Raw genomic sequence first — 24,407 nt, 5'->3', positions numbered from 1 at the left:
CTCCCATTCAATTTTTCAAACTCTTCCGGTGCTTCCACGTAAATATTTGCTGGAAAAAATAAGGTCAAGATCCATATATTATTTGCACACCTCACATTGCTGACTTCTGTTCTGTTCTTGTCCTTAAAATGCATTTAACTTCCCTCTGCTGGGTTTTGGTCAGTAATGAAAAATAAATCTGGTTTTGGAATCCTATTTACTCTATTAATAGCATGTTATGCTATACAGTTTTATTGCTTCAAGTTTGGTAAAACTTACACAAACTTTCCATATTTCCTTCCTATATAGGAGGCCATTCAGCCCACTCAGATTGTGCTGCTCAGAGAGCAATTCCAATCTCAATCCCCATTACTTTCCTGTAATTTATTTTTTCTCTACCTCATTAAAACCGTACCCTTCCCCACTCTCAATCAATTCTCACATTAGGCATAACCTGCAGTGGGAAATGCATCCAACTACCTGCACATCTTTGAGAATTGGGAGGAAAGTGAAGCACCCTGGCTAAATCCATATGGTCACAGGAGAAAGGTGAAAATGGAGCACTGATAGTGAGAAAAGATGTTTAAAAATCAGTCATCAATATTTTTTGAGCAACGTTGAACTCTACTAAACCTATTTCTTTTTTAATGCAAACACCAGCAAACATTGGCATTCCCCTTTGAAAAATACCAGATGGTCAAGTCAATATCATTAACTTGAGTAACAAACAACCTCCAAATATCCAACGCAAACAACAGGAATTCTGCAGATGCTGGAAATTCAAGCAACACACATAAAAGTTGCTGGTGAACGCAGCAGGCCAGGCAGCATCTCTAGGAAGAGGTGCAGTCGACGTTTCAGGCCGAGACCCTTCCTGATGAACTTTTATGTGTGTTGCTCCAAATATCCAAGATCATTTTACCATCTGCTCCAAAATTTAAAGTATTGTATTTACTGTACGGAATCAGGCTGCTTTGATACAGCTAACCTTTGCTGCTCTTCATGCTTCATTCACACCTCCCGATTTCACCCTTCTCCATCTCACCCTCAACCTATCTATTGATTATTTCCTCTGAGATGTTTCCCATACATTTATCTACCTTCTCCTTAAATGCATTTGTGTGGTAGGAATGAATCGGAGGTGGGGAGGGTCAGTAACTATAAATTCCTGGGAGTCACTATCCCAGAGGACCTGCCCTGGACCCATCATATAACTAATATTGCGAAGAAAGCAAGACAGCACCTCTACTTCCTTAGGTGTCTGCGGAGCTTCAGCATGTCATCAAAAACCTTGGAAAACTTCTATAGATGGCTGGCGGGAAGTGTGCTGACTGGCTGCATTACAGCCTGGTATGGGAACACCAATGCCTTTGAGCAGAAAATCCTACAAAAGTTAGTGGATTTAGTCCATTACACCATCTACAGGAGAACATCTACAGGAAATATTGCCGTAGAAAAGCAGCATCCATCATTAAGGATCCTCACCACCCTGACCATGCTCTTTTCTTGCTGCTGCCATCAGGTAGGAGGTAAAAGAGTTTCAGGACTCACACCACCAGGTTCAAGAACAGTTACAACTCCTCAACCAGCAGGCTCTTGAACAAAAGGGGATAATTAAACCCACCTATTGAGATGTTCACACAACCAATGATCTCACTTTAAGGACTCTTTATCTTGTTATTTCATGTTCTCGTTATAATGAAATAAAATTTATTTATATTTGCATTTGCACAGTTTGTTGTGTGCTTGTGCTCCTTCATTGATCCTGTTTACAGTTACTGTTCTGTAGATTTGCTGAGTATATCCACAGGAAAAAGAATCCCAGGGTTGTGTGTGGTGACATGTATGTACTCTGTTAATAAATTTTACTCTGAACTTCGAACTTTGAACCTGTTGACTGCCGAGCACCCTGACAATGCTAAGTGGATTGGGGCTGTAGAAATCAGTAAGCGATTGCCCTGGAATATTCTAAGAGTGCTGGAGTTTGTGGGGGAAGGGGCGGCTTGCTGGGAATGGATTATGATATGCCGAGCCCCCGAGGATGGAAGAGTCAATCAAAACCGGTCTAGTTACAATGAATGAGAGTGATTGTTTTTACAATGAATGCCTTGACACTAGTAATCACAAGTAGTAAATAAGGAGACTTGCCAAATTCTATGTTGATCTTAAATAAATCTTGGGTCATCAGTGCACCTCCCAGTCCAATCAAACTGGCTGTGCTAACTTCTTCTGGGACAGGAACTATGGTAAGAAGATTGGGTATTAGACGATGAACAAAGGGCTTGCAATTGCATCTGCAGGGCAAGCTCCTGTTGAGCAGTGGAGCTGCGGAACTGGGATTCTCAGTGAGGAGTTCACCCCCCAAATTGGTTTGGGTTTTGTTCAGTCTGTTCTTTGTCTCTCTCAGGAATCTGCCTTTAAGTGGGTTGTAGAGAACACAGGGTCTCGGAGTTGCGTGGAATGGGCGGATGATAACCCATTTCTTGTCCACCTCAAGGAGTCCCAAGGTGCTTTACTGGTAATAAAGTGCTTCTTGAACTGGTATCACTGTTCTAATGTGGGGAGCAAAACTAGTTACACGTGGACTCTCAAAATCATGTGATAATGAACAGGTAATTAGTTTAAATAATGTCAATTAAGGTCAAAATATTGGCCAAGAGATCTGCTCTCCTACATGAACTGCTGTTTGGCATCTCAGGCGCCCTTTCTATTTATAGCACCCAGTTAATCTATGTTCAGTGAGTCCTGCCGAACAGTCTTGGCCCGAAAAGTTGACTGTACTTTTTTTCCATAGATGCTGCCTGGCCTGCTGAGTTCCTCCTGCACTTTGCGTGTCTTGCTGGGATTTCCAGCATCTGCAGATTTTCTCTTATTCAGTGCTGCTGGATTGTCCAATTTGACGTATTATTGCAGAGAGGGTCAGAGGTCATGGAAACAGGCTACTTGGCTATCACATTCATATTTGGTACTAGGTGCCTCACTTTCAAGGACTCTTCATCTCAGGTTCTCTATATTTATTGCTTATTTATTTATTATTATTATTTCTTTCTTTCTGTATTTTCACAGTTTATGTCTTTTGGACACTGGTTGAACACCCAAGTTGGGGCGGGTACTTTCATTGATTCTATTATGGTTATTATTCTATTATGGACTTATTGAGTATGCCCGCAAGAAAATTAATCTCAGGTGACATATATATATATAATAATAGATTTACTTTGAACTTTGAAAATACTCTGCAGGTAGACAGATAAGGTACAAGGTGTGGTGAACTGAGAGATCAAGCGTTCATCTTGATCGAATAAGAGATCAATTCAAGAGTTTAATATCAGCAAGATAGAAGCTGTCCTTGTTCCTGGTGAAATGTGTTCTCAAGCTTTTTTATTTTCTACTTGATGGGGTTGGGGGGGTGGGGAAGAAGAGAGAATGCCATGGGTAGGAGGGCTCTTTGATTATGTTGGTGGCTTTCCTGAGGCAGTGGTCAGCGCAGACACAGCCAATGGAGGGGAGGATGGTTTTTGCGATAGACTTGGCTCAGTTCACAACTTTCTGCAACTTCTTTGAGTCTTAGGCAGAGCAGTTCCCAAATAGTTTTTTGAAAAGTCTTGTGTCAAATTAATGGGTCACTGCAAGTCTGTAAAATGGGACAACTTTTGAGTGCTTTTCAGGAGTCTGTCTGTCTATCCTTTTTCTGAGTCACAAGCTATTCTGTAAGAAACTTTGTTTCAAAAATGAATTGAAAACAAGAGTTACTAGCGCTGACAACTGCTTACTTCCAAGTTGATTCTTGGAGATTTGGATTCACGATCGACTTCTCTGACTCTTGGACAGGATCTGAGAGTCACTGTCAGAACTTCGCCATTGGGTGGGGTGACCAGGTATGGGTTAGTGGTAATTTTTGACGAAATTGGGGATGGATTTGGGGGAAGGTGACCTGGACCTAGTTGCTTGGGGGAATGTTAGGGTTGGAGGTCTTTTAGGATTGAGAGGCCGGATTCATTGGAACAACTCTTTCTGAGATTAATGACCATGCTTTCCATGTAAAAATGGATACCATCCTCCAAAAGCAATTTTGCTTTCAAAATGCCTGAAGATGTTTTAATTGAATGAAAGTGTGTTGAATGCTGTATCAGGCATGTAGGTGATACATCAATGACAACAGTTTGCAATGTTAGACTTCGTTAGGCAGAAGTCCTCTCCTCCGTCAAATAAAACAAAGGACGAGCCACAAACGAAATGTAGGGGATGACAAACTTCTAAATATCTTTAATCTCCCGCTCTAGGGACCCGAGCACAAAATATAGGTCGCTGTTGCATCACAGCTGAGGGAGCAACAAAGGAATAACTCTACCATCAGAACTCTTTCTGCTACAATGCAGGAAGAAGAAGAGAGCCAGGCAAAGAGCTGACATAAAAGAATACTGCTTATCAGAGCAACAAGAGAAGACATAGTGAATTTAAGTCTAGAACAACATCAGAAGTTCAGGAATTTAAAAATCTTTAGAAGAGTTTGGGGCTTTGAAAAGCATCATGGAAATGCAAGTCTTTCCTTCCTGTGAATAATTTTGTCCTAGTGTCGCTATATTATCTTTGTAGGGCTAGATCTTTTGGTTATTCGATCTCCATGCCTTAACTGAACACTGTTTAGAAAGACTACTCTTCCCCTAACCACCCCCACCTCACTCTTTAGAGAAGGGTTACTCAGACAAGTGATAGGTTGACCCCTACCAAATGGAATTTTATCATTGAACCTTCATGGTGTATACCGGTGCCTCAAAGAAAACTCCTCTTGGTCCATTCTCCTGAAGTAACTGGAAGATCAAACTTGACTAGACTGCTATGATGAGACCATTATTCTTACCTCTTTTGGCTGCTGTCTTCCGCCGTTTAACGTGTACTGAGATGAAAACAATGATCATCACCACAATGATGAATACAGTAGATATTCCAGCAATACCGTATATGTAATTCAGGGGTAATTGTAATCCTGTGTCACACCTGCAATCGTCACTGATGTCACAACAGTCGTAGTCAACCTGGTTGTGCATGGTGCTTTGCCTGACTGGAGCTGTAACAAGACGATCAAGTATTAGTCAATGGAAGAAGGTTGGAGGGGGGCTTGCAATTGTATCTGCAGGCCAACTCAGTGTTATGATATGCACCTGACTGTGCCAGCTTCCAGGGTTTAGATGCTTGGACTCTTTGGAATATGGAGAGTGGCCTTTAAAGATTCAGGCCTGCCCCACTAATTAGCGGCCGTGTTTTGGCACCTGGATTTTAATATTTAAAGAGCACCTGAACTGAGGCTGGGTACTCAGTCATCAGCTCTACTTTGGAATCTCGTCTAATGTCTAGTTTAGAACCCTGTCCTCGTCTCAATCTTGTAACGTGTCTCGATTCTAGTCTCGGATAACTTAGTACTTGGGTCCTAACCATACCTGCCTAGGTCTCTTGTCACACTTAGCTTTCCTAAAATGGTGGCGAATGGGTGTTTCGGAGAATTGCAGGGGAACCAGTATCCTAGCAGGGAGGTTCACCAGCGTTAGTCAAGAGAGTTTGAACTAAAGTAGGAACCAGAGTTGCTGGTCAGTAAGCAGAGGAATTGAGGGGAGGGTAGATGTCTGAAAGGAACAGGGACAGGTTAATGATGGGCTGCATTACATATATTTTATTGCCAGCTGTATCATGGTTTATGCAGATGAATGGGTTGGATCAGTGCTTGAAGCTATGATGTTGTGGCCATTATTGGTTGTGAGAATGACAGGACTGGCAGATCCTTGGTTTTGATGTTTCAGATGTGATGGAGAGGCAGGTAAGGGAGTCGGAGGGGTTGCATTTCTAATCAGGGAGAACGTCGCTGCCGCACACACTGAGGACATGCTGCAAGGCCTGTCCACAGGCAATGTCAGTGGTGCTCAATTGGGAAGAGAGAGAGAAAGAGAGAGAGAGTGAGAGAGAAAGGGGGGGAGAGAGAGAGAAGGAGAGAGGAAGAGGGAGAGAGAGAGGGAGAGAGAAAGAGAGGGAGAGAGAGAGGGGAGACGGGGAGGGGGTAGAGGATGAGAGAGGCGAGAGAGGGGGAGAGGTGGGGAGGGGGAGAGGGGAAGGGGAGAGAGAGAGGGAGAGAGAAAAGGGGAGAAAGAGAGGGGAGGGAGAGTGGGGGAGGAAGAGAGAGGGGGAGGGAGGGAGAGAGGGAGAGGGGGTAGAGGAGGGAGAGAGAGGGAAAGAGAGAGAGATTTGTAGGCAGATTACAGGAAGATGTAAATACAAGAGTTGTTCTAATGGGTGACTTTAACTTCCTCAAATTGCTGGAACTTTTTACTGCAAGAGGCAGCATTTCATAGGTGATTTCAGGAGGGTTTCCTGGAACAGCATGTGAATAATCCCATGGGAGGAGCGGCCATGCTGGACATGGTGCTGGGAATTAAACCTGGCCAGGTAACTGGCCTTTCAGTAGGAAAGCATTTTGAGAACAGAGATCATAACTTAATTTTGAATTAGTTATGAATAAGGGTATGTCTGGACTCGAGGGTATGCAGGAGGCAACCTGCAAGTATTGTTTATGGGAGAGTGCTGAATTGGGGGGGAGGGCAAATCATGACTCTATTAACCAGGAACTGGGGGAGTTAGTAGGGGGGCAGCTGTTATCAAGCAAATCCACATCTGTCATGTTAAGGTTGTTTAAAGACCAGCTGATCAGAACACAGAACTAGTGTGTACTAGTAAGAAGGACCAGGATCACAAGGCAAGGAAACCCTGCACGATGAGAGAAGTTGTGAGTTCAGTAAAAAAAAAGACACATATATGTTTAGGAAACTGAAGAAGGGGAAAAAAAATCAGAGAGGGCCCTTGAGAAATGTAAAGAATACAGGTGAGAATTCAAGCAGGAGATTAGGAAGTCCCAAAGGGGCCATGAAAATAGGATTAAAGGGAATTCCAAGGCATTTTATGCTTGCATTAAAAACATGAGGTTATCTAGAGAGAGGGTAAGACCAGTTGAGGAAGAATTTGTGCATGGAGTCAGAGGATGTGGATGAGGTACTAAATTGGTGATCACCAAGGAGGGCAGTGAGGACAATTCAGAACATGCTAATGTGCAAGGGCATTTTGAGATCAAGGGGGTGGTGCTGGATAAATCCCCAAGTCCTGATGAGATCTATCCCAGCTTATTAAGAGAGGAGATTGGTGGGTTCTTGACGAAGCTGTTTTGGATCACCACCAGCAACAAATGAGGTCCCAGAGGACTAGGAAGCAGCCAATATTCCCTTTTTCAAAAAAGTTGATCCAGGGAACTTCAGGCCGGTGAGCCTCATTTCTCCTTGTAGGGGTGTCATTGGGAGGATTTTTAGGGATAGGATTTATGTATATTGGGAACACCATGGCCTGATTAGAGACAATTATCATGGTTTTTGTACAGGTCATGTCACCTCTTGCAAACTTAATATTTTCTTTTGAGGAGGTGACAACCGTGCTTTATGAGGGTAGGACAAAGGATGGTGTTTTCTGTAAGTTATTTTAAGGTTTTTCACAAGGTGATCCTTCATGGTAGGCTGATCCAGAAGATGGAATCCACGGTGACTTGGTAGTTTGGATCGGAAATGGCTTGCTACAGAAGAGAGAAGGGAGAGTAGAAGTGGAAGGGTGTTATAATGGCTGGAGGTCTATGATCAGTGGTGTTCTGCAGGGATCAGTGCTGGGACCTCTATTGTTTATGGTAAATATTATAAATAAATAAACATACGTACATATACTGCCCTGAAACTCGACCCCTGAACCTCCTGCTCCGAAACTCCTGCCCTGAATCTCCTGCCCTGAAACTCCTGCTGGTAAGACCTCACTTGAAGTACTGTAGCAGCTTTGGGCTCCTTACTTAAGAAAGGATGTGCTAATGTTGGAGAGGGTACGGAGAAGATTCACTAGAATGATTCCAGGAATGAGAGGGTTAACATATGAGGAACGTTTGTCCACTCTTGGCCTGTATTCCTTGGAGTTTAGGAGAATGAGGGGGGACCTCATGAAACATTTTGAATGTTGAAAGGCATGGACAGAGTGGATGTGGCAAAGTTGTTTCCCATGACGGGGGAGTCTAGTACGAGAGGGCATGACTTAAGGATTGAAGGGTGCCCATTCAGAACAGAGATGCGAAGAAATTTTTTTAGCCAGAGGGTGGTGAATCTATGGAATTTGTTGCCACGGGTGGCAGTGGAGGCCAAATCATTGGGTGTATTTAAGGCAGAGATTGATAGGTATCTGAGTAGCCAGGGCATCAAAGGTTATGGTGAGAAGGTGGGGCAGTGGGACTAAATGGGAGAATGGATCATCTCATGATAAAATGGCGGAGCAGACTCGGTGGGCTGAATGGCCGACTTCTGCTCCTTTGTCTTATGGTCTGATGGTCTTATACATATAATTTTATGGATTACGCTGTACTGCTGCCACAAAAGAAAACAAATTTCAAGACATACGTGAGTGATGATAAACCTGATTCTGATATGGGTCTCCATTGTGGACTGAGAGTGGGAAGGGGGCAGGGAGAGGGGAATCATGATTGGGAAAAGAGGAAGGGAGTGGGAAGCACCAGAGAGACATTCTGTAACGATCAATAAACCAATTGTTTGGAATCAAATGGCCTTTGGGTGTCTCAGGGCTGGGTGTGTCTGCACCCATGCCATCCCCTGCCCCTGGCACTTCTTCTCTGCCACCTGTCCCACACCCCTTCAAGAGGGCGGTTGCCATCACCTTCTCAAGGACAATAATCTGCACAAACACAATGGTTTCGTTCAGTGTCACAAATTTTCTATAATTCTTTTTTTTATTACTCTTAACAAAAATTCACACGTAACAGGTAGGGTATAGAGGATTACAGACCAGGTAGAGGCTGTTAGAAATCATGGTTAGTACAGGCATGGTGGGCCGAAGGGCCTGTTTCTCTATTGTATATTGTAATGTTCTATATTTATAGGACTTGCATTTCCTTGCAAGAATGAGACTTATAGTATTGCATGCAGTCCTTCAACCTTGCCAACCCTCAATCTTCAATTAATTCTATATGGCTTCTTTGTTTCATGTACATGTTTCAAAGTACCGTGCCTTTTCATGTCCATATAGAACATTATTCTTGTTTTTTCATGCACCCTTATATGTATTGATTCCTATTATCCTGCATTAGACATTCACTGTCTGTCAGCCCAGATTCTACTTCCAGCAATCACTCTGGATTTTTCCTCTGATTGTCAAGCTCCTAAATGTTATCCTCAAAAAACCGCAAAATGACCCAAAATTATAATTAATGATATTTGCACCTTGAATCATAATGCTACCAGTCAAAAAAAATCTCCATTTCCCATGCTCTGTGGTTTTCAAGCCTGTCTGCAGTCCCTGTTAGTATAAAATCCTCCTCTCCCAGTTTGTCAGCCAACCTTTGGCCTTCCATACTGTTGCCTTTGGTTGCTTTCCCATTGACGGCATGCTCGATCAATCTGTCTCTGGTGATAAGATGAAAGACAGAGCATGAAACATTTTAAGGCCTGCTTGTGTGATGTGGGATCCTTCTGTGTAGTGAAATCTGCTTGTCACGCGGATGAATATGACAATGGTTGTAGTGTAATTGAAGAAGTTTTCATGCATTATGGTTCAGGAACAGCCCTCAGGTTCCTTCACCAACTTTAGGACTCACTTTCAAGGACCCTACAACTCAGTGTTATCTATCTGTTGTTCCTTTTCGCACATTTTTTTGCCATTTCCTTAGCATTTGTCTGTTCTTATGAGGCCAAGTTACTAACTCGACACTCAACCCAGCATGGATGGAAAGCGTGCAAGGGGCTGGGCCGGTCGGATTTGAACCCAGGACCATTCGCCTCCAAGTCCGGTGCTGATGTCACTACACCACCGGCCAGCTGTCTATCTAAACCTAGTCAGCTCTGTTATGGGCAGTTGCCTCTGTAGTATCAAGGAGTGATGCCTCAAAGAGGCAGTGTCCATCATTAAGGACCCCATCACCCAGGTCATGCTTTGTTCTCATTGCTACCATCAGGGAGCAGGTGCAGGAGCCTGAAGATACACACTCAATGATTCAGGAACAGCTTCTTCCCCTCTGTCGTCTGATTTCTGAATGGACATTGAGCCTATGAACACCAACTCATTACTTTGTTATGTCTTTTTTGCACCGCTTATGTAACTTAGTTATTTAATACATATTTATAAGAAATTACTGTAATTCAGTTTTTCCTCCATTGTGATGTATTGCATTGAACTGCTGCTGCAAAGTCAACAAATTTCAGGACATATGCCGGTGATATTAAACCTGATTCTGATTCTGTCTGTCTGTCTACCTATCTATCTATCTGTCTACCTATCTATCTATCTATATATCTATCTATCTACCATCTATATATCTATTTGCAAAATTTGTCTTCTTTTGCACATTGTTGTTTATTGGTCTTTGTTTCTATAGAGCTTTCATAAATTCTATTGTATTTCCTTTACCTTCCTGTAAATGCCCGCAAGAAATTGAATCTCTGGGTAGTACAGTATATGGTGACATATATGTACTTTGATAATACATTTACTTTGAATTTGATCACTGCAAACTATTTTATCAAGTAAGCAAAGGTCAACTTGCTCTTTGCCATTTTACATATTCAGGCATCGAAACTCACCGTCCAATGGAATAATTCTTAGCTTTGAATGGCAAGCCTCTCCCCCACACTGAAGCTAATGGACGGGACAACAGAGTTGCAGAGTACAAGAGATGGCCCATGTGATAACATATTTTTGCACCGTCGCCTAATGATTAAATACTCCCCTGCAAAAGGGCAACAATTCTTGTCTGGTTATAATGTAGGATTGGTGGGCTGGAGGTACGTCTCTACCAAAGGAGGTGTAAGGCACACCCTCCCTCCACTTGCCCGCAGGTGACACTTTGGCAAGGTGTAGCACCTGCTTAGCACCCACTCTCCCCTGGGTCAGGGTCACGTGAAGCCACGGGAGGAGGTGGTGGATGGTTGTTTGAGCAGCTGCTGCTGCTGATGAGAACCAGAGCTATATTCTGGCACCCTGATACATCCTGGGTCCAGTCATAGTACCAGCGTTGGACCCTTCTCCACGCTTTACACCAAACATCAACTCAATAACCAGCGTTCATGTCGCCCCTTTACAATGATTGTCCCATCGTGCTTTACAGGAGATTTATCGAGGAAAGTTTGACTTTTTAAGATTCATTTACAGGATGTGGGCATTGCCAGCTAAGCCAGCATTTATTGCCCATCTCTAATTGCCCTTGAGAAGGTGGTGGTGAGCTGCCTTCTCGAACCGCTGCAGTCCCTGAGGTGTAGGTACACCCACAGTGCTGTTAGGGAGGGAATTCCATGATTTTGACCCAGTGACTATGAAGGAACGATGATATGTTTCCAAGTCAGGATGGTGAGTGGAGGGGGATCTCCAAGTGGTGGTGTTCCCAGGTATCTGCTGTTCTCGTCCTTCTAGATGGTGGTGGTGGTGGGCCTGGAAGGTGCTGACTTAGGAACTTTGGTGTGTTGTTGCAGTGCATCTTGTAGAAAGTACACACTGCTGCAACTGTTCATCGATGGTGGAGGGATTGGATGCTTGTGGAAGGGTACCAATCAAGTGGGCTGCCTTGTACTGGATGGTGTCAAGCTTCTTGAGTGTTGATGGAGCTGCACTCATCCAGGCGAGTGGCGAGTATTCCATTACACTCCTGACCTGAGCCTTGGAGATGGTGGACAGGCTTTGGGGAGGGGGGGGGGGTCGGGAGGTAAGTTACACACCACAGGATTCCTAGCCTTTGACCTGCTCTTGTAAGCCATGGTGTTTATATGGCCAGACCAGTTCAGTGTCCTGTCAATGGTAGGGGATGTTGATAGTTGAAAGTAGGGGATTCAGTGATGGTGACACCACTGAATATAAAGGGGCGATGGCAATATTAGGTCAGGGACAATAATCGAAGTCCAGCAAAGTGTTTTAAAGAGAGTCTTGCAGAAAAAAGAGAGTGGGAGGGAGAGAGAGTGAGAGAGAGAGAGAGAGAGAGAGAGAGAGAGAGAGAGAGGTGGGGGAGAGAGAGAGATGGGGGAGGGGGAGAAAGAGAGAGAGAGATAGGGAGAAAGAGAGAAAAGAAAAAAAAGAGAAAATGAGAATACGCTAGAGGCAGCAAAAAGAGCACAAAACCAGAATTGATAGAGAATAGATCTTGTGGATGTTGGCAGGACTGGATGAGAGTACTGAAGGGCGAGGCCAAGGAAGGAATTGAATGCAATGTGGTGAGAGTTAGTCTGCAGACAGACATTTTGGGTGAGCTCCAGGTTACAGAGTAGAAAGGTGCAGATCACTTAGAGGTGTGTTGGAATTATCATTTGGGAGAACAAAAGGAAGGCATGAGGGTTCTGGGAGCAGTTGTAAGGAAGGGATCCAGCAGTGGAATAAACTACCCTGCAATGCATCAGAACCCAGCTGTGACTTTGTGCTTCTCATAAACAAGTGATTCTAAAATCATGCTACAGTGACCACTTCCTCCACATCTCACCCTTCACCACTTCCGTGTCTGACGTTGCACCTCTGAGCCACAAATAAACCACCACTCTTCAGATCTGAATTCACCTCTGCGAAGCACACCTGGCTTCTGGGGAAATGGGACTCTCGGCTCCTTTCACTGTGATTCTGCTCCGCAGCCCACTCCCATGTGGGCTCTCTGTCTCAGCTTCCGTACTGACACACCACCGACCCCCCCTGCTCTTTCAGGCTCTGGGATTTTCCCATTACACAGAGGAGATACACATCAATGGTACCCACCAGTGTGGGACAAAGACAGAAATGATTCATGAGAGATATACGGGTGTGTGTCTGTGTTGGAGTGGGGGAGGGTGCTTTGATGATATTTACTGTAAAAGAAACTAAGTAATGAATTGATCCTAGATATCGCAGGCCCCAGGATTACGCAAGACACTCGTGCATTCTTGTTCTTTCTCAAATTAACGCTATCAGTGGGTAACTTTCTCAACTCTGAGTCAGGAGCTTTGCAGGGTTCTAGCTCTAATCATATACAAGGGACAGAGTTGGTTATGTGCCTCCCTAAACTTCCACCATCACTGATCTGATCTTGAAGGGCCTTGTTCCACCCTCTAGCCTGATAATAAATAAAGAAACAAACAAACAAACAAATGCATTTGCAGCTGCGCAGGAACTTCCCTGTAAGCCATTGAGTTGCAACAGGAAGCTGAAATATCTGGGGTTAGTTCATGGCGAGAACTGCACACGCGCACGCACATGCACACAAACAAACAAACTCAGTGGTCACTTCATTAAGTATACTCCTGTACCTAATAAAGTGGCCACTGGGTGTACGTTTGTGGTCTTCTGCTGCTGTGGCCTATCTTCTTCAAGGTTCGAATTGTGCGTTCAGAGATGCTTTTCTGCACACCACTGTTGTGATGTGCGGTCACTGAGTTACCGTCGCCTTCCTGTCAGCTTGAACCAGTCTGGCCATTCTCCTCTGACTTCTCTTATTCATAAAGAGTTTTCACCCGCAGAACTGCAGATCACTGGATGTTTTTCTCATTTTTTGCGCCATTCTCTGTAAACTCGAGAGATTGTTGTGCATGAAAACCCCAGGTGATCAGCAGTTTCTGAGAAACTCAAACCACCCCATCTGGCACCAACAATACGTCCACAGTCAAAGTCACTTAGATCACATTTCAGCCCCATCTGATGTTTGGCCTGAACCGAATCTCTTACCCATGTCTGCATACTTTTATGTATTGAGTTACTGCCGTGTGATTGGTTGATTAGATATTTTCATTAACAGGCAGGTGTAGAGGTGCAAAGTGGCCACTGTGTATATTCAGCAATTCTGTCTTCACTGCTTCGCGTGTACAAAATACCGAAGATTCATGATCCCCTGGAAGTCAAAAATCATCCTTATCTCTGCAATAAATGGATGAACCCTTATTTTGAATCTGCGACTCCAAATTCTAGATAAGCTCTACTAAGAGCACCCAGCTCTCATAACCTTTAAGATTTTTCTTCTCTTGGGTTACCTTTCGTTCTTTTAAACAAAACTCACCACTATCACCTTTTGGATGAGACAATGATGCCCCATCTATTCCTGCAGATCTGAAAGCAAGTCAAAACAAAAATAATTTTCTTTTTAATGGAAATGGAGTCCCAAAGAGTGGCACTACGTTGCAGCAGCTGAGGCTGCTTCCTCACAGCTCCGGAAATCCTGATCCCTGGTTCTTCCCGTTTCCACGTTATCTTGTGGGCAGCTGAGTTCTTCTTGGGTGATCCAGTTTCCTCCTACATTCCAGTAGTCCAGTCAAGTCAAGTTTATAGTCATTTAACGACATACATGTATACTGCCAAACGAGACATTGTTTCTCTGAAACTGGGTGAAAGGCACAGTAGTACACATAACGCACTATAACTTATTAAAGTAAGAATAAAATCTACAGATGAATCACACATAAGTAACCAACTAGTGCATCAATTAAATATTGTAGGGTACAGAACAGATTAACCAGTGACTCTTCGAATACGATGTGGCCGGGAGTTCAGAAACCTAATGGTCTGAGGGAAGAAACTGTTTCTCATCCTGACCGTTCTTGTTTTTATGCATCGGAGTCTCCTGTCTGATGGTAGAAAGTCCAGGAGGATGATGGATGGGTGGGTGGGATCGTTAATAATACTGAGGGCCCTGTGTACGCAGCGCTCCTGACCAATGTCCCCAATGGATGGTAGGGAGATCGCCCGTGGTCCTCTAGGCCATTTTCACAGTACTTTGTAGGGACTTCCGGTCCGATGCTTGGCTGCTCCCAGACCAGATAGAGATGCAGCTTGTCAGGACGCTATCACTGGTGCTCTAGTAAAACGCAGCTTAGATGGAGGGGAGTGTAGCGGATGCAGTCGCCCACTTGCCGACTGGGTGGCAGGAGAATCAGGGATAGTTGATGGGTATAGGAAAGAGAGAAGGTTACAGTGAAGTGTAGAAGAATGGGACAGCTCTGAGATAAAGCATTGGCCTGATGGGCCAAGCAGCCTCCCCTCAGCTGTAAGAAAATAAGCGAATAATATGTATAGATGCATAGAGTTGTGCAGGATTGAAACAGGCTTTTCGGCCTAACTCATTCACAATAATCAAGGTATCCATTCCATTTTCCTGCTTTTGGCCCATAACTTTTCTAATTCACATACCTGCCCAAATGTCTTTTAAATGATACAACTGGACAAACCTCTACCGCTTCCTTTGGCAGCTTGTTCCTTATACCCATCACCCTCCGTGTTAAAAACTTGCTCCTTAAATCCGTTTGAAACTTTCCCCTCTCACCTTAAATCTGTGCCTTTTAGTTTTAGACTTCCCTGTACTAGGAAAAAGACTGCAACCACTTACCTTTTTGATATCCCTCACAATTTTAACATCAAAGTCAAATTCTTTAGAATAGTCAACCTCTATTAACTTCTTTAAGGTCACCACTCAGCCTCCTTTGCTTCAGGGAAAACAGTCTTCATCACCATAATCTCTCATTACGGTTCAAGTCCTCCAATCTAGGCATCATCCCTGTGAATCTTTGTATTTATTTTTTGCGATACAGCACCGAATAGGCTCTTCCAGCCCTTCGAGCCGCGTCACCCAGCAACACGGTTTAAGCTTAGCCTACTTACACCAATCAGCCTATTTAAAGGCCTTTGGACTGCAGGAGGAAACCAGAGGAAACCCATGCGGTCACGGGGGGAGAGTGTACAAACGCTGTAAGAAACTCCTTACAGGCAGTGGTGGGAATTGAACCTGGGTCGCTGGCACTGTAAAGCGTTGTGCTGACCACTACGTCACCGTGCCGCCTTTGATAAGGGGCGAATCCTTTCTGCACCTTATCGCATCCTTGGCGACAGGACCTTTGCACAATCCTCCAAGTGCGGTCTAACCAACGACTTGTACAATATGAGCATGACTTTCCAACGCATATGATCAATGCCTTAGCCAATGAAGACAAGCATCCCATACGTCTTCTTCACCATTCTGTCTATCTATATAGCCATTTTCAGGGAAATACAAACTTGTACCCTCACCAATTTTCCCAATTGATGTAAATCCTGCCTTCAACAGCCTCCTTTACTCTCTACTGGACTGCTGATTGTGGTGTCGTCTGCAACCTTATTAACTGCGTCACCTCTGTTCAGGGGAATCACTAATCAGTACAGAGAACAAATAAGGAACCCAACACCAATCCCAGACACAGCGGGTTCTGCAGATGCTGGAAATCTTGAGCAACTCACAGAAAACTCTGGAGAAGCTCTGCAGGTCAGGCAGCATTTATGGAAGGAAATGAACAGTCGACGTTTCGAGCCATTTCCCTCTGTAGATGCTGCCTGACCTGCTGAGTTTCTCTAGCACCGCTCAATGCCAAATCCCTGTGGCGTACCATGTGTCCAATCTGAAAAAGTGACTCTCCACTACCACCCTCTGGTCTCCTAGCCCCATGTCAATTTTGTATCCAATTCACCTTGGATATTGAGGAGACTACATTGCGAACTGAATGCATTTGGATTCCTGGGTGAGAAGGTCTTTAAATGGTAGTTTTTGGATGTCTGGTTATATGAGACCTCTCCACCTTGGTGCAAACAGTATAGCAGGGAACTCACGCTGTCATCCTGCTAAGAATCACTGATGCTCCCTGAACACTATACGTTACACGATGGATATTAAACTTATACGCTCCCAGACATGTTGTCTTTCCAACAGAATGAAATACTCTCAGATGCAAACTTACATAATATCACCCTCCCTTGTGCATCCATCCAGGCACTGTTACACACAATCTCACTTCGCGCATAGACACACAACGGCCTCACGTGCTCAGCCTCTCAAACTGTCAAGAATAATCCTTTTTATTTATAATCTCTCACACACACTTCATCGCATGCACAATCCTCTCTCCCTAACACAATGTTATACACACGAAAAAACCCTCGTACACACATATTCTCCTTACACACCCCTCTCAGATACACACTCATTCACATTCACTTCCACGCCTGCCCAAAAACTCTCACATAAATATATAGACAGGTGAATATCCTCTCACACAATTGTATGCATACACTCAGTGGCCGCTTTATTAGGTGCACCTGCACACTGTTTGTTAATGCAAGTATCTAATCAGCCAATGATTTTGCAGCAACTCAGTGCATAAAAGCATGCAGACCTGGTGAAGAGGTTCAGTTCTTGTTCAGACAAGACATCAGAGTGGAGAAGAAATGTGATCTATGTGACTTTTTCTGTGGAAGGATTACCGGTGGTTTGAGTATCTCAGAAACTGCTGATCTCCTGGGATTTTCCCAAACAACAGTCTCTGGAGTTTACAGAGAATGGTGCAAAAAACAAAAAAAAATCCAGTGAGTGGCAGTTCTGTGGGTGAAAACACCTTATTAATGAGAGAAGTCAGAGGAGAATGGCCAGACTGATTGAAGCTGATAAGAAGGTGACAGTAACTGAAATAACAGCATTTACGACATGGTGTGCAGAAGAGTAACTGATTGTACAACACATTGAACCTTGAAGTGGACGGGCTACAGCAGCAGTAGACCACGAACATACACTCAGTGTCCACGTTATTAGGTAGAGGAGGTAGCTAATAAAGTGGCCACTAAATATACTTTTCAAACTTTTCCATGCATTTAAATGTACACTTACTCATACACACGCTCATTCATATCCCAGCGCATATACACACACTCACATTCATTATGCTCCTCAGATATACACTCCTAAAATTATTCGCTCACACGCAAAGCATACAGAAAAATTTAAATTCTCAAGTAAGCTGAAGCACACACGTGAATTCACATATACTCAGGGAAACACACAAACTCTCACACATACTCACACACACACACACACACTCACACTCACATACACACACACACACACACACACACACACACACATACACACACACACACACACACAGACATATAGTTACAAACACACACACACTCACACACACACACACACACACTCACACACACACACACTCACACACACACACTCACACACACACACACTCACACACACACACTCACACTCACATACACACACACACACACACACACTCACACACACACACACACACTCACACACACACACACACACACACACTCACACACACACACACTCACACACCTACACTCACACACACACACACACACACACTCACACATACACACACACACACACACACACACACACACACTCACACACACACACACTCACACACACACACAGACACACTTCATGGATTTATACATACAAGTATGTGTGTACTCAAAATTACATATCGTTATATCTATACAGATACACATATCTTCGCAAACCATGTTCCATTACACAAAGTATAGTTACAGATTCCAGCTGAGGTCATGCTGCAGTGATCAGAAGTCAGATCCCTGAGCTGAATTCTTTCCCAAATATTGTCATATTAAAGTATCCAGTTGACCCTGACCATAGGAGAGGGTCGGTCTGCCAAAGACCATTGGGCACAGAGCAAGTTCCTCTCAGAGTTACCACAATGCTTGGACATCCCCTCAGCAGGTTAACAGTTACAGTGAGAGCTCTGAGCAAACCTATTCCTACATTCCTACCTGTGCCTGTTTCAATACATTCCAAGGACAGCAAATCCTGTTCATAACCTTGAGGACACATTTCTTTTCGGTGAAGCGCCGGCTGCAGGGTGTTGAGGGAAGATGACTTGACGGATTTTTAACTCTCTCTGGGGTTTGAGCTCTGGTACCAATGACTTACCCTTCCTTCCCCGCAATCTGGGCTGAGGCGATGATTGGTGAACACGTTGCAATGACATTGAGGAAGTGGAGTCACTTTGAAAAGTTAAAAAAAGTTTCTACAGCAGCACCCATTAACACCACAGCTTTAACTTTGCAAAACATCCTTTTATAAGCTCTCACAATGAGCCATACATGGAGAGAGCTGGGGCAGGTGATGTTAAGTGTGGGTAAAGCTCTGTCTTTCAAGGAGCCTTACTGGACACAAGTACAGAAGGTGGGAGGTCTGTTAGCTCACCTGAATTACTAGTGAAATCAAAATTGGCAGAGAGTCACTAGAAATTAATGCAAAGAGCTGAAAAAAATTAGAACAACATTAAATAAGAAGTAATTTCTTTCAATTATTTTTATTGTTTATTATTAACAAAATTATGAAAGGCAGAAACAAAAGAGCTTGTTGGAAGAGCTAGTAATATATAAAAGCCAAACCAGCTTTAATAGAGCTGGCATATGTCATGAAATTTGTTGATTTTGTGGCAGCAGTACAATGCAATACATAATAATAGAGGAAACAACTGTGAATTACAGTAAATATACAGTAAGTATGTGTATTAAATAGTTAAATAAGTAGTGCAGAAATAGAAATATAAAAAGTAGAGAGGTAGTGTTCACGGGTTCAATGTCCATTCAGAAATCAGATGGCAGAGGGGAAGAAGCTGTCCCTCAATAGTTGAGTGTGAGCCTTCAGGCTTCTGTACCTCCTTCCTGATGGTAGCAATGAGAAGAGGGCTTCTCCTGGGTGATGGGGTCCTTGATGATGGATGCTGCCTTTTTGAGGTATTCCTCCTTGACGATGTCCCTGATAGTATGGAGGCTGGTGCCCATGATGGAGCTGACTAAGTTTAGAACTCTGCAGTTTACTTCAATCCTGCGTAGTAGCCCCACTCACCAGAAGGTGATGCAGCCAGAGTGAATGCTTTCCAGGGTACATCTGTAGAAATGTGCGAGTACTTTTGGTGACATGTCAAATCTCTTCAAGCTCCTAATGCAACATGGCTGCTGTTGTGCCTCCTTTGTAGCTGCATCGATATGTGGGGTCCAGGTTAGATCCTCAGAGACATTGACACCCAGTAACTTGAAACTGCTCACTCTTTCCACTTCTGATCCCTCTATGAGGACTGGTGTGTGTTCCCTCATCTTACCCTTTTTGAAGTCCACAATCAGTTCTTTGGTCTTACTGACACCAAATGCAACTAATTGAAGTTCCCAACCTGAGGTCCACAGACCTTTTGGTTAATAGAATAAAAAAGGTTGGGAACCCCTGAACTAAAGGATACTCAAGTAGTCAGATGAAATGCAGTTGGTTTTATGGATCAGTGTGGAGCAGGTAAAACAGATGGAGTTACAATTCTATGCCATTTATCACCATGCCCTGCGTACCTTGCTGCAGAGTGAACAAGACAAGCAACCCAAATGCTTCTTGCCCGGAAACCCTGAAGCTTGCAGGCTCTGGTCAGCCCAAGTTTGACTCTGACTGATCTGAAATGCACGTGGATGTCTCTGGATTCCCACTGTTTCCTGTAAATTAGAACACAGTCTCTGTGTCAAGTCCCAAGTGTTCCAGTAAGGAGTGTGTAGTTCACCAGTACAAGGACCAGTGTAGGGTAAGCTGGGTAAATCTGGTCATCATGAAGTCCATGTTGGCGCAGAGTGCAAGAACTGCTTTGTGTACAGGTCCACCTGTTAACTTGTGGAAGTACTGCAATATCCGAGGTGGGCGCAGGTCAGAGGGCTGGTAGAAACATCTTGCTCTGAACATGCTGAGATCTGGAAATCTTCACAGGCAAAGAATTAGAAAGAGCTGTCTTAACTTATGAATTTCTATTCACACAGACGGTGAAACATATTGCGATGTGCTGAATGACTGTGTTGCCTTCTTTCCCTGGTGTAGTTTAATCACCAGAGTTTTGACAAAGTCGTCGTCATCATCATTATGTGCCATACCATGTGGCAAAAGTCTCCATTGGGAGGACCTAGCTGCAGGATAAGAGGCTGGTCATTTAAAACAGAATGAGTAGAAATTTGTTTCCTCAGAGAGTGTTGAATCTCTACCGAGAGGGTTGTGAGGCTCATTATTTAAGGTGGAGGTAGGTACATTATTGAAAGCTCAGGGAAATGGAGGGATTTGGGGAACAGACTGGTTGACGTGACTATATTGAATGACAGGGCGGGTGGCCCTGTTGTTGCTCGTGTATTCTGGTGCATAAATGAGACAATGCTGACGAGCTCAACTTCCTAATTCTTATCCAGCTCCTGTTCATTATCATCCTCCTGCCAGCTGACCTCCAGACTATCTATACCTCCATTTTGTAATTCCCACTCTGCATTCAACTCATTCTCTAGCCTTAGCTCTCTCCTGCTCTGTAAACTTTTCCCAACACCGCAACACTCCCTGTGTTCCTCCAGTCTGACTTTCTGATCATTTCCAAACTCTGCCCTTGAAGCCCGAGCTTTCAGCTGCCAAAGCTCTTGGCTCTGAAATTCTCTCCTTATATCTGTCTGCCTCTCTTCAGGATCCTCCTCAAAGATCTACATCTTCTATTTCCCCTGCCCTTCTACGTGGGTAAACATTTGTTTATGGATCCCCCTGCTGCATTGGGCCTATTGCTAGGTTAAAGGTATAAGATAAATACAAAGCAAAGTTTGTGGTGTTGATTCCGGGTCGCGGATCTGGCGAGCGGGACAGAAAACACTGACTGCCGAAAGGTATATTAATCATTTATTTAGAAACAGTAAAAATCTGACTAAACATTCATGCTCCCCAAGTTACAGACACTACAAAGCTGAATATTCAACAAACATACTTAGTTAAAAGCGCATGCGGAGCATACCTTCCCAATGGTCATGTGCACCGCTTGCCTTAAGCAAAGGAAGAGAGAAAGAACCTCCCACACATCTCTGTACGTACCCAGGATATTTGAAACTGGACAGTAGCCAGCTAACCAATGGGAAAAGCAGATGCAGTTTCTAAGCTAACCAATCACAACAGAAGTGACTTTTGACAATCAGAATAAGCCACACCTCCCACAGGACAAGGTTTTCCTACAAAACATGTGGTGTGTGACCAACAACCTCTCCAAATGCATTCTAAATAGATGCTGAGCTTTAAGATGCAATTGATGATGACTGATATATTTTGAGGCTGTCACGTTTCTCTATGAAATTTAGTGACTCTGATGCTGCAAGGTATAGAGGATGCAACACGCTGGGCTGTCAGCCACAGATCTCTGGTCAATCTTGACAAAGTGTAGTGATCCAAAAGACCACCTAGAACTAGACCAGTGTGGAAGCTATGTTATTGGGAAACAGCTGAGCTCCTTTCCTTGAGCTATGAGAAAGCATACCCTGGATGTAAGATCAGCAAGCCAGGCTCCAGTGGGTCCTCTGTTGGGTGTCAGAGTAGGAGCAGGGTGTGGTGCTCCCGTCATCACTATGGATCTGGGCATTACTTTCAATCATTATGTAATTGTTTGATTTTCTAGTCTGCCAGTGTCCACCCTCCAAAGAGCAGCCATTTTAATTCCCATTTCCATTTCCGTTCCAACATGTCATTCCATGGCCTCCTCTTGTGCCATGATGAGGCCACCCTCAGGGTGGAGGAGCAACACCTTATATTCTGTCTGGGTAGCCTCCAACCTGATGGCATGAACGTGGCTTTCTCCTTCTGGTAATTTTTTTTCTCTCCCCCCTCCCCTCTTCTTCTATTCCCCACTCTGGCCTCTTAGCTCTTCTCACCTGCCTATCACCTCCCCTGGGTCCCCTCCTCCTTCCCTTTCTCCTGTGGCCCTCTCTCCTCTCCTGTCAGATTCCTTCCTTTCCAGCCCTTTACCTTTCCCACCCACCTGGCTTCACCTCTCACCTTCTGGCTACCCTCCTTCCCTTCCCCCTTTTTATTCTGGCATCTTCCCCCTTCCTTTCCAGTCCTGAAGAAGAGTCTCGGCCCGAAACGTTGACTGTTTATTCCTCTCCATAGATACTGCCTGACCTGCTGAGTTCCTCCAACATTTTGTGTCCTTGCTTAAGGAGTGGATAGTTTAGTTTTGTGAAAGATAGCGCCCAGCAGTCAGACTTATTCACGTGATCACTGTGACACAAACACACGCACACCTCGCAGAGATATTAATTGGATGTCTCCCCAACCCTGGAGCGCAAGGGAAATTTTTTTCTCTAACTCAGGCTAAGGATAATCATAAACAAAGCGTGCTGGATAAAGCACAAAATATTTGAAGTCTAAGACTCCCTTTGTGTCTCTCCAGTTATGCCCTATTCTCAGACACTTTCACTTGCTGTCATTTACATAAAAACACAAGAGATTCTGCAGATGTTGGAAATTTTGAGCAATGTACGTAAATGCTGGATGAGCTCAGCAGGTCATGCAGCATCTACAGAGTTGAGTAAACAGTCAGTGTTATAGGCCGAGACTTAGCTGTCCCTTCGTGCCCGTGTGACACGGTCAATAGTAGCCCTTACTGACTGAGCCAGTAGAGGGAGCTCAGCCACCAGCAATGAGAGAGAGTGAGAGAGGGAGAGAGAGAGAGAGAGAGAGAGAGAGAGAGGGAGACAGAGAGAGAGAGACAGAGAGAGAGAGTGAGAGAGAGAGAGAGACAGAGAGAGACAGACAGAGAGAGAGAGAGAGGGAGAGGGAGAGAGAGAGAGACAGAGAGAGACAGAGAGAGACAGAGAGAAAGAGACAGAAAGAAAGAGAGGGACAGAGAGAGAGGGGGCAGTGAGAGAGGGAGAGAGGGAGAGAGAGACAGAGAGAGACAGAAAGAGAGAGAGTGAGAGAGAGAGGGAGAGGGAAGAGAGAGAGAGGAAAGAGAGATGGAGAAAGAGAGAGAGAAAGAGAGACAGAGACAGAGAGAGACAGAGAGAAAGAGAGGGACAGAGAGAGAGAGATAGGGTCAGAGAGCAGGAGAGAGAGGGTCAGAGACAGAGAGAGCAGTGAGAGAGGGAGAGAGGGAGAGAGAGACAGAGAGAGATAGAGAGACAGAGAGAGACAGAGAGGGAGAGACAGAGAGAGATAGAGAGAGGGACAGAGAGAGACAGAGAGAGAGAGAGAGAGAGAGAGAGAGAGACAGAGACAGAGAGAAAGAGAGGGACAGAGAGAGAGAGAGAGAGATAGGGTCAGAGAGCGGGAGAGAGAGAGAGGGCAGTGAGAGAGGGAGAAAGGGAGAGAGAGACAGAGAGAGAGAGAAAATAGTCTTCACCATAACTGATTGTATCTCTGCTGCAGTTAACCTCTCCACCAGAAGTAATACTCTCTTCACCTCAAGTAATTCACTCTCCATTGGACGTTAACCCTCTTTCTGCTGCAGTTAAGCCACTCTCTACCAGAGGTAACCCTCTCTTCATGCTTCTTCAAACATAACACACTCTTATAAACAAGAGGAAATCTGCAGATACTGGAAATCCAAGCAACACACACAAAATGCTGAAGGAACTCAACGGGCCAGACAGTATCAATGGAAAAGAGTAAACAGTCGATGTTTCGTGCCGAGACCCTTCGGCAGGACTGGTTGAGGCTGGCCAGTTCGATAAGCGTACAGAGACTGTGGATGAGAGCTGGGATTTAATAGGCTGCAGGAGGT

At 44.3% G+C, this 24,407-nt stretch overlaps 1 long non-coding RNA gene across 1 annotated transcript; it reads right to left on the bottom strand.

The window, feature by feature from the left end:
• Nucleotides 1-18,703, bottom strand: LOC140205425 (uncharacterized). Its single transcript, XR_011887838.1, has 3 exons — nucleotides 18,622-18,703; nucleotides 4,841-5,047; nucleotides 1-49 (listed from the first exon to the last, which is right to left on the bottom strand). It is a non-coding gene; the product is annotated as an uncharacterized lncRNA (long non-coding RNA).
• Between the last annotated feature and the right edge of the window lie 5,704 nt (nucleotides 18,704-24,407).

Source organism: Mobula birostris, chromosome 11 (genome assembly GCF_030028105.1).
Source record: "Mobula birostris isolate sMobBir1 chromosome 11, sMobBir1.hap1, whole genome shotgun sequence".
Classification (NCBI taxonomy): domain Eukaryota; kingdom Metazoa; phylum Chordata; class Chondrichthyes; order Myliobatiformes; family Myliobatidae; genus Mobula; species Mobula birostris.
The sequence above is the reverse complement of the archived record's forward strand: the minus strand, read 5'-3'. Positions and strand labels throughout refer to the sequence as shown.